Source organism: Euphorbia lathyris, chromosome 2 (genome assembly GCF_963576675.1).
Source record: "Euphorbia lathyris chromosome 2, ddEupLath1.1, whole genome shotgun sequence".
Lineage (NCBI taxonomy): Eukaryota > Viridiplantae > Streptophyta > Magnoliopsida > Malpighiales > Euphorbiaceae > Euphorbia > Euphorbia lathyris.
In genome coordinates, this window is record NC_088911.1 from 76,418,009 (window position 1) to 76,434,219 (window position 16,211).

General features: G+C 35.1%; 1 long non-coding RNA gene across 1 annotated transcript; it reads right to left on the reverse strand.

The window, feature by feature from the left end:
- Positions 1-512: 512 nt before the first annotated feature.
- Positions 513-2,490, reverse strand: LOC136220577 (uncharacterized). The gene is made up of 3 exons (XR_010684577.1): positions 2,239-2,490; positions 1,544-1,750; positions 513-955 (listed from the first exon to the last, which is right to left on the reverse strand). It is a non-coding gene; the product is annotated as an uncharacterized lncRNA (long non-coding RNA).
- Between the last annotated feature and the right edge of the window lie 13,721 nt (positions 2,491-16,211).

Below are 16,211 nucleotides of genomic sequence, written 5' to 3' on the forward strand. Positions count from 1 at the left end.
AATTAACGAGCTGCTTTCAAGCAAAGTTCATGAACAAAATTAACGAGCTGCTCGCGATTAAAACTCGTGAACAAATAAACAAGCTGCTCATGATCACCTAATTTCCTTAATATACAAAGCTCGACGCGATTACAACCTTATTAACTCCCTTGCTTCAGAATTACAAGCTCAGAAGTCTGCCTATTTGACAGATGATTCTTAATCATCAGCATACCCAAACCCCTCGTCATTAATAAAAATCTATTCCATGATTAAGAATTTGACGCATATATGCCCAAATGAAATTCTAGAGTTTAGAAGGCACCATGAGACTCCAAATTGAAGTGTTACTGTGGGGTCCAAAACATTACGAAATGTGTGCTAAAATGTGATGTTGTCACCTTGCAGACCCTAAACGACATGTGAATTTCATTCTTACCTTCCAAACATCCCAGGAATGCTAGATACCGAAATCCTTCAATTTCAGCATTTGGTACAACCAAGGAAAAATATGCAAAAAAAAAAATTAATAATAATTCAAGCTGGAAAACATCCAAAATATTCTGGAATGCAGCAGTTTCACTTGAAAATTCTAGCATTGAAACTCGAAAATCATACCCAAAAATGGTACCATGATATAATAGTACGAGAACCATCTAAGGTGCAGAATGCAAAGTGTAGAAGCAAGTATAATAGATACAAAATGAGCAAAATACCCTACCCCACCCACGCCTACATCCTATATTATCCATGATGTAGGAACAGGATCAAAATACAGATAAAATAAAAGAACTAAAGTTACTGCACTAAAAAAATGTATGAACATCTTAAGGTGATGGAGGCGGCTTGAAACCAGTATGCTCAATGAGAGTCTCCATGTGTCGCTCTATACGCGCCATCCTAGCATTGAGGTCACGTACCATCCTAGCATCAAGGTCAAGCCATGACCGAGAGGAGCCTGCCTCATCATCAGATTCTGAAAGTCATTCAGTCCAAGTGGTTAGCTTTCTTTTACTAGCAGCTCATTTCCTAGGTATATTTCGCAACAACAATTGTTAATCATAAAGTAAATAACACAGAAACAACATCACTTTAGGCAAAAAAAGATCAAGACACAGCAATGCACCCATCGTTCAAGCATTCAGATCCTCAGTATGAGCTTAATAACATAAATGAATTCCACACTGGGATGCAATCCCAAAATTAAGCAATAGTTTGCAAGTATAAGCAATTCAATTAACCAGAAAATCCCACAACTTCAGTTTACACAGAGACCTTAATTTGAAAACCCAAATCAGAATCTGAGAAGTTCAATCTACTGCAGAAACCCCAATTTATTTTCAATCAATTAATCCCAGAATAATCAATTGAATAAATTAGAGACAATGAAATCCGAGATGAAGTGAATCACCCAAACCTAAGTACCAATCCATAAAAGAACCAAAAACCACAGGAAATCAATTACTCAATAACCCTAATAAGCATCTGATTGCTCAAAGGCAACAATTACTCAAAGATTCGAACTAAATATCAAAATTGCAAACGTAAGTGATGAACTCCATACCCAATATGGGTGGCAGCAATCCAACATGCTGAAAGGCAGCCTGCATGTTTCGCTCGATGCGGGTCATCCTAGCTTCAAGATAACGCCTTTGCTGAAAGGGGCATGAATCTGAAGGTGGTTCAGTCCAAAGGCTTGGTTTTCTTTTACTAGTAACTCTTTTCATAGGCATATGCGCAACTCTTTTCGTAGGCATATTCACAATAGCAACTGCATATCCAAGAGTTATTAGCACAGAAACAACATAAATTTAGGCAAAAATCAAGCAGTCAGAATCTCAATATCAACCTAATAAAATAAATGAATTTCAATAATCAAGTACCAAAATACTGCGATGTAATTCCAAAACTAATCAATACTTAGTAAGTATCAGCAATTCAATTAACTAGACATCCCATATTTTCAATATAAACATAGATCTCAATTCGAAAACCAAAAATCAAAATCTTAGGAGAAGTTCAATCTGACGCAATACCAGGAATCAATTGCATCCATATAATCTCGGAAAATTCATTAAGCAACTCAAAACTCAATTCAACCAGTTAATTAAAATTAAAACCAAGAACTAGAAAAGGCAAACCGACATCCCAAAGCAAGAAACTGAGTTGTGTTTCACCAAATCGAGGTTTATAAAAGCACGTTGGTCCAATATTCCCCAATTTCGAAGGGTAGGATGCTAAAAGAGAAGAAAAAAACACCTGCAGATGTGGGAATGGAACGTGCAGATTCCTTGGCAAGGCGATTAATGGATAGCGATTCTGCTCTTTTGTAATGGTAGGGATGCTCTTTCTCGATGATCAAGTGAATAGCGGCCGGTGTGGTGGAAACGCCGTTCAGTCTATAAACTCGGTTTGGTGGTGGTTTGAGCTAGGGTTCAGACGATATTGATTTCTCTCGAGGGAGGAGAGCTCAGCAGTTAGAGAGAATTGGGAGAAAGTAAAAAGTAAAAAGTGAAAATAATGAAACTAAGGGAGTGTATGGTTCAAACTTTGGAGACGGGATTGGAATGTTACGTAATCAGAATTATAATGACTATTTATTTATTTTGTTTGGTTTAATACGGAATTAGAATCCGATTATTTTTAAGAGTGTGTTGGTCCAAAATAAATAAATTTTATTTTCATGTATATAGAAAGCTTATATTTAATTTTAGGATATAGTTTCTAATTTTTATAAATAAAAATAAGAAGAATAAAAAAAATATATATGCTAACCTCTAGCTCGGCGAGCTGGAAGTCAGCTCGGGGAGCTAGAGGCTAGTCCTCGTCCGGAGCCCGAACATAATCACGAGCTAACCTACCAAGCCTAACTTATTCCCACACCTATGCATAAGTCTTAAAAGTCTCTCTAACCACAGGGTATTGGGGTGATGTGGTATGCATGTTGAGGGAAGTTAGGAATAAGTTGGTGGTGGTTAATGGAAGTTGAGGAAGTCAGTGAGGTGGCAAGTTAGTGGTCAAAATTAGAGAGAAAAATAAGGGTTAGTTGATGGTTAATTACTCAAAACTCCTTTTCAAACTGCTATAAATAGACCATTCATTCTTCATAATTAATCACTCACTCAACACAACAAAAACCTCTTCTTAAAGGTTCTTTCCAATGCTCTCCTTTTAAGTTCTTAGTTCTTGAGTTCTTCCTTTTTGTTCTTCATTTTTCTTAGCTTTAATTCCTTCTTTTAGCTTGCCTTTAGCTTTAATTCCTTCTTTTAGCTTGCCTTTAGCTTTAATTCAAGTTCTAATAGCCTCCTTTCAAGTTTTTTCAATTCAATCTAGCATTCCTAAACCTTTAGTTTGCTAAATCCTTAGCTAGAATTCTGTTTCCAAATTAATTTTCCAGATTCGTTCAATTATTTTCAAAGCCCGATTTCGTCCATTTAAAGTCATTTTTTTTCTTTCAATCCCTTCAACAAAGTTGTTCCTGACGTCCTGAGGTTCAATCTAGTATATTTATTTTCCCAATTCCGTGTCCAGAAACTCTATTTACAAGCCAATCTTTACACCTTAAATTCTTTAAACATTCTGTTTCCAGTTTTGCCAGATTCGTCCAGTAATTTTCTAGGCCTATTTTCGTGTGTTTAAAGTTTGTTTCAGCCTTCTATCCCTTCTAAGAGAAAATTTATCATGTGCCTGGCATACTACCTACGTGGTATGCCAAGCCATTAAAAATATGACACCTGTTAAAAACATAACAGGTCATTAATACTAATTAAAAAGATTAAAAAACCCTTCATACCGCGATTTAATTATGTAGTCCTCCCTTTCTCAAAAATAACTAATCAGTCCTTCTCCTTCTTCGCCTCTTCTCCTTCGTTTTCTGCATCTCTCAATTCATCTCTCTATCTCTTTTAAGAACAACACTCGGACATCCTGTAAATTTTCCGTGCGTTCTCCTACGATGGTATCCGTCACCGGTTCGTTCGCATCTCCAACTGTTCATTCTCCTCGGTTCATCATTTTCCATCAGCTCTTCTAATTTTCTCTTCCATTGCCGAAGTAAACGCCCCCTGAGCTGTGTTTTCTAGTTTCAATTTTTAATTTCAATTTCTTTTAGTTTCAAAAGGCTTTAATCAAATAGTTAGAGATTAATTATTAGAAAATAGATCCCTATTATGTTTGGATCCACGGAGAGTTCGCGTTCGACGCTGCCGGAAGGGTCCTCCTGCTACAATTGTCGACCGCCGTGTTATCAAATGGGAGCATAATATGGCTCCATTCTGCTTCTTCTTCTACTCACACCCCATAGGTACATAGTTCTTTCTTTATATCAAAATCCTTTTTAGTTTTTCAAGAAAATTATATCCATTTGGAATGAGGGTTAGGATTGGTTTGCCTGAGAAATCCCCTGAACCTTTGCTTCTGCAAATGAACCCAGTTGAAAAGGAGACTCTTGTTCTCATCCACAATGGAAAACCCATTGATGAATCTCTTATCTGGGTTCACTATTCATTAATCCCCAATTTTAGATTCTATTTATGGTGATATTTTCCCCTCAATTTTGCTGTAATTTTGTGTTGCCTCATTTTAAAAATGGAAGATTCTTTACCTCAAGTGGTGTAAGAGCAGGGACAAGTTTCACTATACTGGTGTTTCCAGCCATGGTTGGATCCTTAAAATGAACAATTAAAATAGTTTCCAAATCTATTTTCCAAATGACTACTATGATTTCTAATTAATGAATCAAAATGAACAATTAAAATAGTTTCCAAATCTATTTTTTTTTATAGAAGTCATGAAATTTTGAGCTGTGCCAATAGACAAGCTTTGCAAACAATTCTTTAGGCAACAGTAATTGCTTCAAATTACAACTTAATTTTATGTTGACCGAATACAAGAAAAACTCAAATGTGTATCTCAAAGATTTTTATTCTTCTTACTGTTGTTGTTCTGATCTGCTCGGAGATCTCAACAACTCCTGAACTTTGTGAGACTACATCTAAAACAGGTGAGTATTAATTATATGCATGAATTTCTTTTCCAAATTAACAATATTAATACATTCACATCCTATGGAATATTGAAAATTAAAACTTTAATTTGCAGATGCATATGGATATAAAAAGGAGAAAGGGTATGGAGGATCATATGGGGACAAAGGGCATGGATATGGATATGGAAAGAATAATTAAATCAATAGTACTTAATTGATTACCCTTTTAGTTTCTTTTACCTTTTATATTATCTAGTGATTTTGGGTTAATTTTTTCTTCTACAGGTCTAATAAATATATCAGCTTATCTGCCTATTACTATATCTACAAGCCATTATGCCCATCCCTATGTTAATTACATTACATAATTTACAAAATTACTTAATTTACATTGTTTTGTGTTTACTTTTTTTCCTCTTTCCTAATTTTTTCTATACCTATATCTAGTAGACTTGTTCATCCTGAATGTTTGTAATAGAAAGGAAAGGAATTTGCACAATCATCCAGTTGACCAATAAGTAAATCATACTCAAAAGAATTTGCACAAATCGTACACATTCCAAATATTAACTTGAGAACACATTGAACACAAATAAATATGAAACAAAAAAGGTTCTCTTAAGATAATAGAAATATATATCACTTTCTTTCTCTTGGTTTGCAATTGAGAAAAGTACAAGTTATTTAGAAACAAATTCATCACACAATTTGGAATGTTGGGCACCACTTCTTTACTTATTTTTTATCAGAATCCTTCTATGCAAATGAGCACGGATCTTGAAACTGCAAATAAATAAAATAGTTAGTTATAATAATAATAATAATTACAACATTAGTAAAAAATATTTTTCTTGTCCAAATATTAAATAATTTTACCTGTGAAAAATCCATTGAACTAATATTTTGCATCATGTGTGTAAATGACACATTTGAATTAGTCGTGCCTTCGTTTATCATCTAAAAATATATATTTTAGTTTCATTCGAATAAAAGAGTAAAATATATAATTCAAAAAATAGTAAAACTAATATACCTGACGAGGAATTGGTAATGGCAATGACATCATTGTTGTTGGCATTTGATTTTACAATGTTGTGGACATCAATTGAGAAGGTTGAGAGAAATAAATACCAGGTCCAACCATTTGAGGCATAGTAATCAACTAAATTCATCAAAATTATTAAGTTATAATTCCACTAATTTAATTATACAATTAATTGATGTTAATTTATTCTAAATATCAAATTATAATACCTGAAAATGTGATTGAGGTTCCATTCCTGATGAAGAACTATTGAAATTTGTTTCTGAAGTCATCTTTTTCCTTTGTTGTTTTGAGTTTCCTGATCACAATAAAATAAACTTAGACATAATTCAACAACATATAATCATACTAAAAAGAAAAAAAATCTTAAGTATACACTTTTTTTTAAATAAAGCTTTCTTTCCTTTTGCTCCGCGTTTTTCGAAATGCCCTTTGAATCTGGCATTTGATGTTCCTTTTGGTTTAGCACGAGGAGGACTCAAAATGGGTTCAACATCAGTCACTTTTTGTTTTCCTTTAACATTGTTGGTTCCATTTACTTCAATATCACAACTCCTCTCCAGACTCAATGTAGACAATTGTCTTTCAATATCAACACTAAGCTTTCTCAAAGAATCCTTACAAATTTGTCTACATATTTTATCTTCTTGACTTCTTGTAAGTATGTCATATAAACATCTCATACCCGCATTGCGAAACATGGAGCTAGTCTCATTTGTAACCTCAATAGGTACCTCATTTTGTCTATCTGCATATAGCCTCTTTTTTGCATCTTTTGTCCAACGATGTAATATACAACTTTCTGGAATTTTTTTCACATTATTCATTCTTAATACACATAAAATATGACAGCATATAAAACGGGTAAACTACACCAATGGTACCTGAACTTTACATAGTTTACACTTTGGTACCTAGATTACATTTTGTCCCAAAAATATACCTGAAGTAACGATAACCGGACAGTTTAGTATATTTTTACCGGTTATGATCGGTCAACGCGAGTTTCATGAGTTAATTACATTAATGGTACCCGAACTTTACCATAATTCACACTTCGGTACCTGGATTTTATTTTATCCTACAAACATAACACGGACTGAAAGGTTTAGTTCATTTGATCGATTAGTGACCGGGTAACATGAACTAAACATTGGACTGACCATACACTCAATTAACATAAAATTATAATATTGTCATTTATGAGCTAAACGACAGTATTATAATTTTATGTTAATTGAGTGTATAATTGGTCTCAATTTTTAATTTAAAATGGTCAAACTCGGGTTGATCAATCACTGATCGGTCAAATATACTAAAATATTGAGTCATCTTTACTTGAAGTGTATTTTTTGGATAAACTGAAATCTAGGTACCAAAATGTGAATTCGGATAAAGTTCAGGTACCATCAGTGTAATTTACTCATCAAAATCGCATTGACCGGCCATTAACCGATAAAATATACTTAATTTTCCGGTCATCATTACTTCGGGTATATTTTTGAGACAAAATGTAATCTAGGTACCAAAGTGTGAATTAAGGTAAAGTTCAGGTACCATTGGTGTAATTTCCTTAGATTCAATTTTTTTACAGCTGCAACTGATAGTCATAAAAGACATATCAAAATGCACTATCCATTTTCTAGAATCTATTTCTTCACCTTGAACCTCATATATGCGAACAACTCCATTACATGAAATCTCAGTTGAATCAGTAACCATAACTTGCAAAAAGTTTTTCTCAAAATGTTTGAATACTTCACACGTGTAAACAGTTGCAACATGATTCAATAAACCACTAGTTTTAAGAAGACGTGTAGGCATACCTTGTTTACAACGAAAATCTTCTTCATACTCAGAAGCACGCCAACGAGCAACAATTTCCTCAAATTCATGAACAAATTTACTAACTGAAGTTGTCTTATTTCCAATTGTATTCAATACTCTATTGGTAACTTCACTCCTCTGAGATGATAATATTCCCGCAGAAAAAACATCTTTGTTTAAACCCTTACACCATTTTTGACGAATACTATATAATTTGTTCAACCATGTATGAGTTCTGACTTCTTCAAATGATTCACAAATTTTAGTCCACACATCATCAAATTCCTCTCCAGATTCACATCTATGTAACATCTTATAAAACAAATATCGAAAGTCTTTGTTAGAATTGAGACTACCTAAGCGAGATGGAGCATTTTATGATATATGCCATATACACAAACGATGACGTGTGTAACATCCCCAAAACCCTAACATATGAGTCTTCCCACATTCATATATGTTTTCATGATTTAATACATACATTTTAGATTCATCTCATTGTTAGTAGAAGTTTTGTATGCATAATGCGATTACCGTGCGATTAGTAGACGATTAGTGTATCGTTAAGATGTAACGATTGGTTAATTGAGTTAGGACTTAAATGAATGAATGAATGGATTCATATGTCCTAAATTGATTAAGTTACACTTTAGGAGGGCTGAATTTGAGGTTTGTGAGCAAGCACGAGGTGTCACCCCAATATTAAGACAAAATACACCTCTTCATTTGCCAAATGATGTGCACAACTCATTCTTTATCTATTCCAGCCACAATTTCGACCAAAACTTCAGCAAAACCTTCCTTGTTCATACCCTAAACCTATCCAAAGAAAACTCTTCCAATTTCTTCCATTTTCGAGTCAAACAAGTCAAGTTAGGAAGCATACTAGGTGATAGACACGAGTTGAAGGTTAGTATGTTGTTTTAGCTTGTTTTCTATGAGTTTGAGATTCTGAAATACCTAGGTATGATCATAGGATTTGTTGTGGATGAGTTGTGATGGAGTTTTTTGAGTTTTGGTGTTGTTTAAAGTGGTTATAGGCTGTCCAAAAGTTTATATGATTGAGAATTGAAAGCATGTCTATAACTGATATTGTGTGAGATATCATGTGATCCAAGTGAGGGGGTTACAACGTGTCTCTGGGAAGACTACAGATATGACATTTGACATTGCTTGATCTTGATCAGTGAATATGGTTTGTGGTGCCTTATTCCCCATTGACTCGAGAAACGATTCGAACAACCATATAAAAGATGATGTTGTCTCATCTAATAAAAAAGCACAACCAAACATGACATTTTTCCTATGATGATTAACACCCACAAAAGGAGCACAAACTAAGTTGTATTTATTTGTGCGATATGTGGTGTCAAACACAACAACATCGCCAAAGCACTCATAATCGATCCTAGATCTACCATCTCTCCAAGAGAAATTAGTCATCCTACTCTCTTGATCAACTTGAATTGTATAGAAAAACATATCATCTTGAGTTTGACATTGCTTGAAATGATTAACAAGACTTTGTGAATCCCCAGCTTCAATCAATGACATCTTTTTCTGATGAACATAATTATAGCAATCTCTTTTTGTAAATCCCAAATGCTCATGTCCTCCAGCTTCTTTAGACAGATAAGAGAATGTGTCTATTGTTCTTAGACCTGCATTTAGTAAATATTAAATATGAATTTTTAATCCCTATTGTGATAAAAATAAATAAAAATAATTATATAACACAATTATTGACTTCTTACCTGCATCTACCATTGAATCAACAACATTAATTTTTGAAGAGGTAAGCTTCCTATTCGATCGCAACATGTGAACTTCTGAATGCAATTAATGCAAGCTCATGATTGTGAGCAGAAATAAAATTTGTCACTATCCATTTACCATCTTCAATTGAAAAGCGAATCATTGCTCTACATCCAGTTCTTGTTTCTAGAGTTTGGCGTTGCTTTGTTGAAAAGTCTTTATCATACATTTTACCTTCTTTTGAGCAACAATATTCTCTATGTCGTATGTTTCCATCAGCATCATGTCTTTTTCTAGATTTTCTAATACTAAATCCAATTCGTATTGCATAACTGTTATACAAATTGTATGCTTCTTCTTCTCCATTTACGGTAGTTCCCATAAGATTATCCACTTCATTAACCTGATTTTCCTCACTTAAATTTATTGTAGTTTCAATTGATTCTTCCATGTCTCCTATAACGAATGAATAGAAAAACATATAATTTTAGAATGTATAAAAAATTGTGTTAAGGAGCCGGATCAAAATCAATATATATTATAGACTTTCATAAAAAATAATAATTTATAAATCATCATAACAATTATTGTTTCAAGCAGAATATATAATATAGAATATTCAATAATCATGTCTAATGTATATAATTAGTCTGCAATATACAATTAATATATGAATAATGAATAATCATGATATATTTAATCAATTTCTAAAGCTATTTAATAAATTGGGTTCAAATTTTATACAAAAAAATTAAAAAAATAAAGAACATCAAAAATCGAACATGAACAAAAATAACAAAATAAAGAACATCAAAAGAAATAGACAAAATTGATATAATAATATTGAAAAGTTCAATGTTGAAGGAACTTACTTGATTCCTGTGTAATTATGGCAGACAAATGCCAATAAAGGAAGAATAGCAATTAATTATTGGAGTGCTAATCGAGAGAGGCGGTTGGTGTTAATAGATTAATGATTAGGTTTCCTATGCACATAAAGAGGCGGGACAAAAAAGAGTTATTTTTCTAATTAACTGCACTTTCTTTTACATGAATAATAAAAGGCCTCTTGACAGCTGTTTTAATTTGATTGGGCCAGGCATACCACATCATCTATCCTAGTGGTATGCCGGGCACATTATAAATTTTCTCCCCTTCTACACATATGTTCTTGACATCCTGAAGTTCGATTTAGCCTTTTGATTCACTTGATTCCGTGTATGTAATCACTCATACGGTTCCCCCGAAGTTGAAGGTCAAATCTGCTCCATTGTTACCTACCATAAGTCAGAAATTGCCAAGATCAATTCCGCTCGTGCCAATCAACCGCGGTGTTCCGAGAACCTCGAACCGACACCAAAATTCAACGTCCAGCCGAGATAGCTATTGTGGTTCCGAGTTTGTCGTTGAATTCCAAATTATTATTATTATTTGCATTTCAATTCTTTGTATTTGATTTGCTTTTTCAATTCAATTGAATTAGCTATATGTTTAGTATAGAAAAATTTTCAATTGTAATTAATTTCATTTTTTATGCTTATTTTGAACACATGTATTTAAACCTTGATTTATATCAATAAAATACCAATTTTTCTAAAATCTCTGTCAATTTCGCACTTTAATTTCCTTTATTTTTTCGTCTTTAATTTACCCGCATTAGCTTAAATAAAAATAATTTATCTCGCAAAGTTTCTATAAAGGTGCGAGAGACCCAAGATGGACTTTTTCAATCCTTGCGTCCCTCGCCAGTCGCCTCGTTTAGATTTCAAGTTTTGGCGCGCAAATTCCATAAACTTAACCGTCTTTAATAATTGAGAAATAATCTTCTCTGGCACGCCCGCACACTAACCACACGTGACAAAGTTGAAAATTAGTGTTACTCGCAAAATATCGCTAACAGAGTGTTTAATTCAAATTTCGGAATTAGAATCAAAATCGAAATTGGACAAAATAAAATTTCTTATTTCTAGTATCAATGACATTTCTGTCAGATTTATAGGTCGTTCTGCGAATGGAATGACTCATACTTTAGTTAGATCTTCTTATTCCTTATCAAAACTTATGAAATGAGTACTGTCGGATTAGATTTTATTTTACATTCCTTATATGTTTGATTCTGTTTATTGTTTTTTTTTTAAAAATCAATTACAAAAATATTTCATAAATAAAATTAATATATAAATAAACATATTATATTATAGTATATATAAATTATATAAAAGATCATTGCATTATCATACTATAGTATTGTATTATATATTATATTATATTATAATATATCTTAGCATCATTATATCTATCTACAGAGAGAGAGGGGATAGATACTATTTTTATTATTTTTACGGTGTACGAAACGGTTGTAAAACGTGGGTTCTTTCTTTCCTTTTCTTTTTTTTAATTAAATCGAATGAGAATCATATTTGATTAAAATGGAATAATGGGGAATGGTTAATTCATATAGGGTCCGTTTGGTATGCCGTAATGCAATGTAATGTAATCGAGATCTTAATGTAATTAAAGTTGTAATGTAATGGAATAGAATAGTGATTCTATTACCATGTTTGGTTGACAATTATGATGTAACCATTACAATATTTATATTTTCCTAATTAAATGCAATCATAAAATTTTATTTACATAATTAAAATCAACGAAAAATGTGAAAAATGTGAAAAATCGAATCGAAATCAAATACAAAATTAGATTAACCAAAATCAATAAATTAGTATATAGTTTTTAGCTTTTTCATATATTTTTACATTTTTCTCGCTTCTTTAATTTCCATTTTCAATATTTTTCACCGTTTTTCTATTTTCTCATTTCTCCGGTTTTTCATTTTTTTTCATTTTTCGCATTTTTTCCGATTTTCGGTTTTTCATTTTTTTTTTCATTTTTCTCGTTTTCAATTTTCACGTTTTTCTACTTTTTGCGTTTTTTTTACAAGAATGAGAGGTGAGATTTGAGAAATGAGAGGTTAGATGACAATGTAATGAGAATTCAAGTCATTTTTCCTATGTAATGGGGATTACAAGGTTTCTTCAACAAAATTTAACTCAATGTTTTCTCATTCCATTACAATGAAATTGTAACATGCAACCAAACATGGTAATGAGCCTTCAATGTAATGGTCATTCCATTACGAAGGTCATTACATCTTACAAAACGGCACCATAGTAGAATAAATATGATTCTCATTCATATATTAAAACTATACTAAAACTTTCATAAATTAATACTCAATAAATTAATAATCTCTTTAAAATAATAATTTCTTCTGATCTCAACTTGAGTCAGTTCAAAAAATGATCAATTTTAATAAATTAATAATATAATAATTTTTTGAAACAACCCTTTATTTTATTTTTTGGTAAGAAAGGAAAGGAAAAAACAAAACCAACAAAAAACCTACACCGGGATCAGTCTAGGAAGGCTGACTCCAATCCTATCCTCTAGGAGAGAAGGCAAAAGAAAAGAAGGAGGAACAGATAGGGTAGAAACACCTAACATTCTCCCATGCCCAGCAGCTGCTAAGCGATCCGCCACGCGGTTTTGCTCCCTAAAAATATGGGAGAAATTAAGATACTCAAAGGCAGGACGAAGCCTCAAAATAGCTTTGATGAGATTCTGGCTCTTCAGACAAACAGCCTGGCTATCTGAAATCCTGTTAATAGCCTCCAGATTATCAGATTCCACCGAGAGCTTTTTAACACTCATGCGAATGGCGAGTTTAATACCTGACAAGATACCCCAGAGCTCCGCAAAAAAGGAGGAGCCCGTCCCCAAGTTATGGGTAAACCCCGCCATCCAATTGCCACCAACATCCCGAATAACTCCTCCAGCAGCAATTCTGCCATTGCTAAGGCAGGAGCCATCAGTATTCAACTTAGCAAACCCTTCTCTAGGCTTACTCCAGCCAACTAGCAGGATCTCTTTATCCGGGGAGGGGCGAACAAGGGAATCTCTTTCAAAGCTTTTAGTAATAACAAAGAGCTTCTTCGAGAAGAAAACCAGTAAATCAGGAATAAGGACAGCCTTACCCGCAAATAATTCTTCATCCTCCACTTCCAGATTTGGTGACAAGTAATAGCAAAGAGGATGGCACCGTGCTCCATGTTGGCCAGCAAGTTCCCCTTGGCTCCTTGAGAGAACCAGTCCCCTTCAGAAAAGGCCACGAAGGAAGGGAGGATGTGATGAAGGAGGATCCCTTCCCAGATCTTCTTACTATTTGGGCAATCCCTCAAGGCATGGCACAAGGTTTCCACATTGCCTCTGCATCTACTACAGGCACTAGACTCAGTCAAGTGCCTTCTGTGCCTATCCGCATTCGTAAGGAGCCTGTCTTTGATACCCAGCCAAAGGAAGCTCCTGATACGGTAAGGGATCTTGAGGGACCATATGGACTTCCAAATCTCCAAGGGAGGATCAACCCTATTAGGGGTAAAAGCTTCATAGGCCGATTTACAAGAATAAATACCATTATTCGTCAAGGCCCAACAATGTCTATCCTTATCCTCCTCTTGATTGCTAATCTTCACTCCTCTAATATTAAGAAGGGTCTCCAGACTAAAGAAAGAGTCGAACTTTGACCAGATCCAGTCTCCCTCCGAGTCCACCACATCAGCAATTTTCCAGGAAAGGAGATCAGCCGACGGAGGGGCATTACACACATCAATCAGCGGTTTATCACCAATCCAGGTGTCATACCAGAAGCTAATAGATCTACCATTACCCACCTCCAGGCCAATCCCCGTACAGAATTCAGCAAACACGGCACTGAGCCCTTTCCAGAGGAAGGAACAGCTAACAACCCTCTCCTTCGGGCCACCAAAGATTCTATCTTTCCGATACTTCCCGCACAAGAGACGGACCCAAAGGGAGGAGGGGCATTGCCACATTCTCCAAAGAAGTTTCATTAACAGGACTTTATTATTGTCCTTTGCCTGCCTAATACCAAGACCCCCCCTGTTTTTAGGCTGGCAAGCTTCCTTCCACGGGACCAGGTGAACCTTTCTCCCATCTCCAGACTCACCCCACAGGAAACGCCGATTTATCTTATCCAGGTCACTAAGGACAGGCTCAGGAAGCTTACAGGCCTGCATGATGTGGTTTGGAGCAGCGCAGTTAACTGACTGGATCAAGGTAAGGCGACCTGCAAGGGAAAGAGAATTAGCTTTCCAGCTAGCACACAAACCATTAGTTTTGTCCAAAATATCCTTGAAAGAGGCTTTGGAAACCCTGTCACTGTGAAGAGGAACCCCAAGATACTTCCCCAAAGAGTTCGTCAGAGGTATGCCAGAGAGCTCACTCAGTCTTCTGCACAAGCTATTGTCCATATTTTTGGAACAAAGCATACGGGACTTTTGGATGTTAACCTTCTGGCCAGAAGCCTCGCAAAAACAATCAAGGATATCCATAACTGTTTTAATTTGCTCCTCATTACCATCAACGAAAAGCATGACGTCATCAGCAAAGAGTAAATGGGTAATAGGGGGGCAATGTCTGTTGATAGAAACAGGGTGGAGAGTCCCTTTGCACACCGCCTCTTGGATCAGGTGAGACAGTCTTTCCATGGCAATAACAAAGAGGAAGGGACTCATAGGATCTCCTTGACGAATTCCTCTAGAGGGAGAAAACTCATCCGACATGTCCCCATTGATCATGACCTGGAAAACAGGAGAGGAGATACACTTCTCAATCAAAATCCTCCAGTTCTCCGGGATGCCAGCTTTGGCTAAACTATCCAGAAGAAAGCTCTAGTTCAATCTATCATAGGCTTTCTCCAGATCCAGTTTGAGGGCCACAATCCCTTTCTTACCTTTCTTAATCTTCATAGAATGGACAACCTCCTGGGCAATAACAACGTTATCCATCAATTGTCTACCAGGAACAAAGCTCCCTTGGTTCTGGCTAATTATATCCGGAAGGATCTTCCGGATTCTATTAGCCACAATCTTAGTAATAGCTTTATACAAAACATTACAAAGACTGATGGGTCTCATCTGGAGGAAGGAGGAAGGCTTAACAACCTTAGGAATCAAGACAATGAGGGTTTTATTAACCGACCTGATATCGTTAGAGCCACCAAAAACACCTAACACAAAACTGTATATGCCCTCCTTAACAGTATCCCAGTGTTTATGATAGAAACTAGCGGGGATACCATCAATCCCAGGAGCCTTAGTGGACCCTATGCTAGAGAAGGCCAGATCAATCTCTTTAAGGTCAATAGGATGGAAAGCATCTTTAATAGCCTCCTCCCCTAAACGAGGAAAGGAAATACCAGAGTGGGCACTCTCCAAGTCCACAGCTTCCTCTCTAAACAGGTCCTTGTAGAAATCAAGGGCTGAGCGACGAATGTCTTCCTCCTCAAAAATCCACTCGCCACTAGCATCAATCATATTCCTCTGTCTCCTAATGATCGTAGAGAGATGAAAAAACCTGGTATTCCGATCCCCGTCTTGAATCCAGGCCTTCCTAGACTTCTGGAACCAAAGAAGCTCTTCCTGTCTAAGCACAACTTCCAACTCGTTCTGGAGAGCTCTAAGGTGACCATTTAAGCTATGGTCGAAACGAGCCTCCAAGCAACACTGAACGCCTTCCATCCTCCTCAAGAGTTTA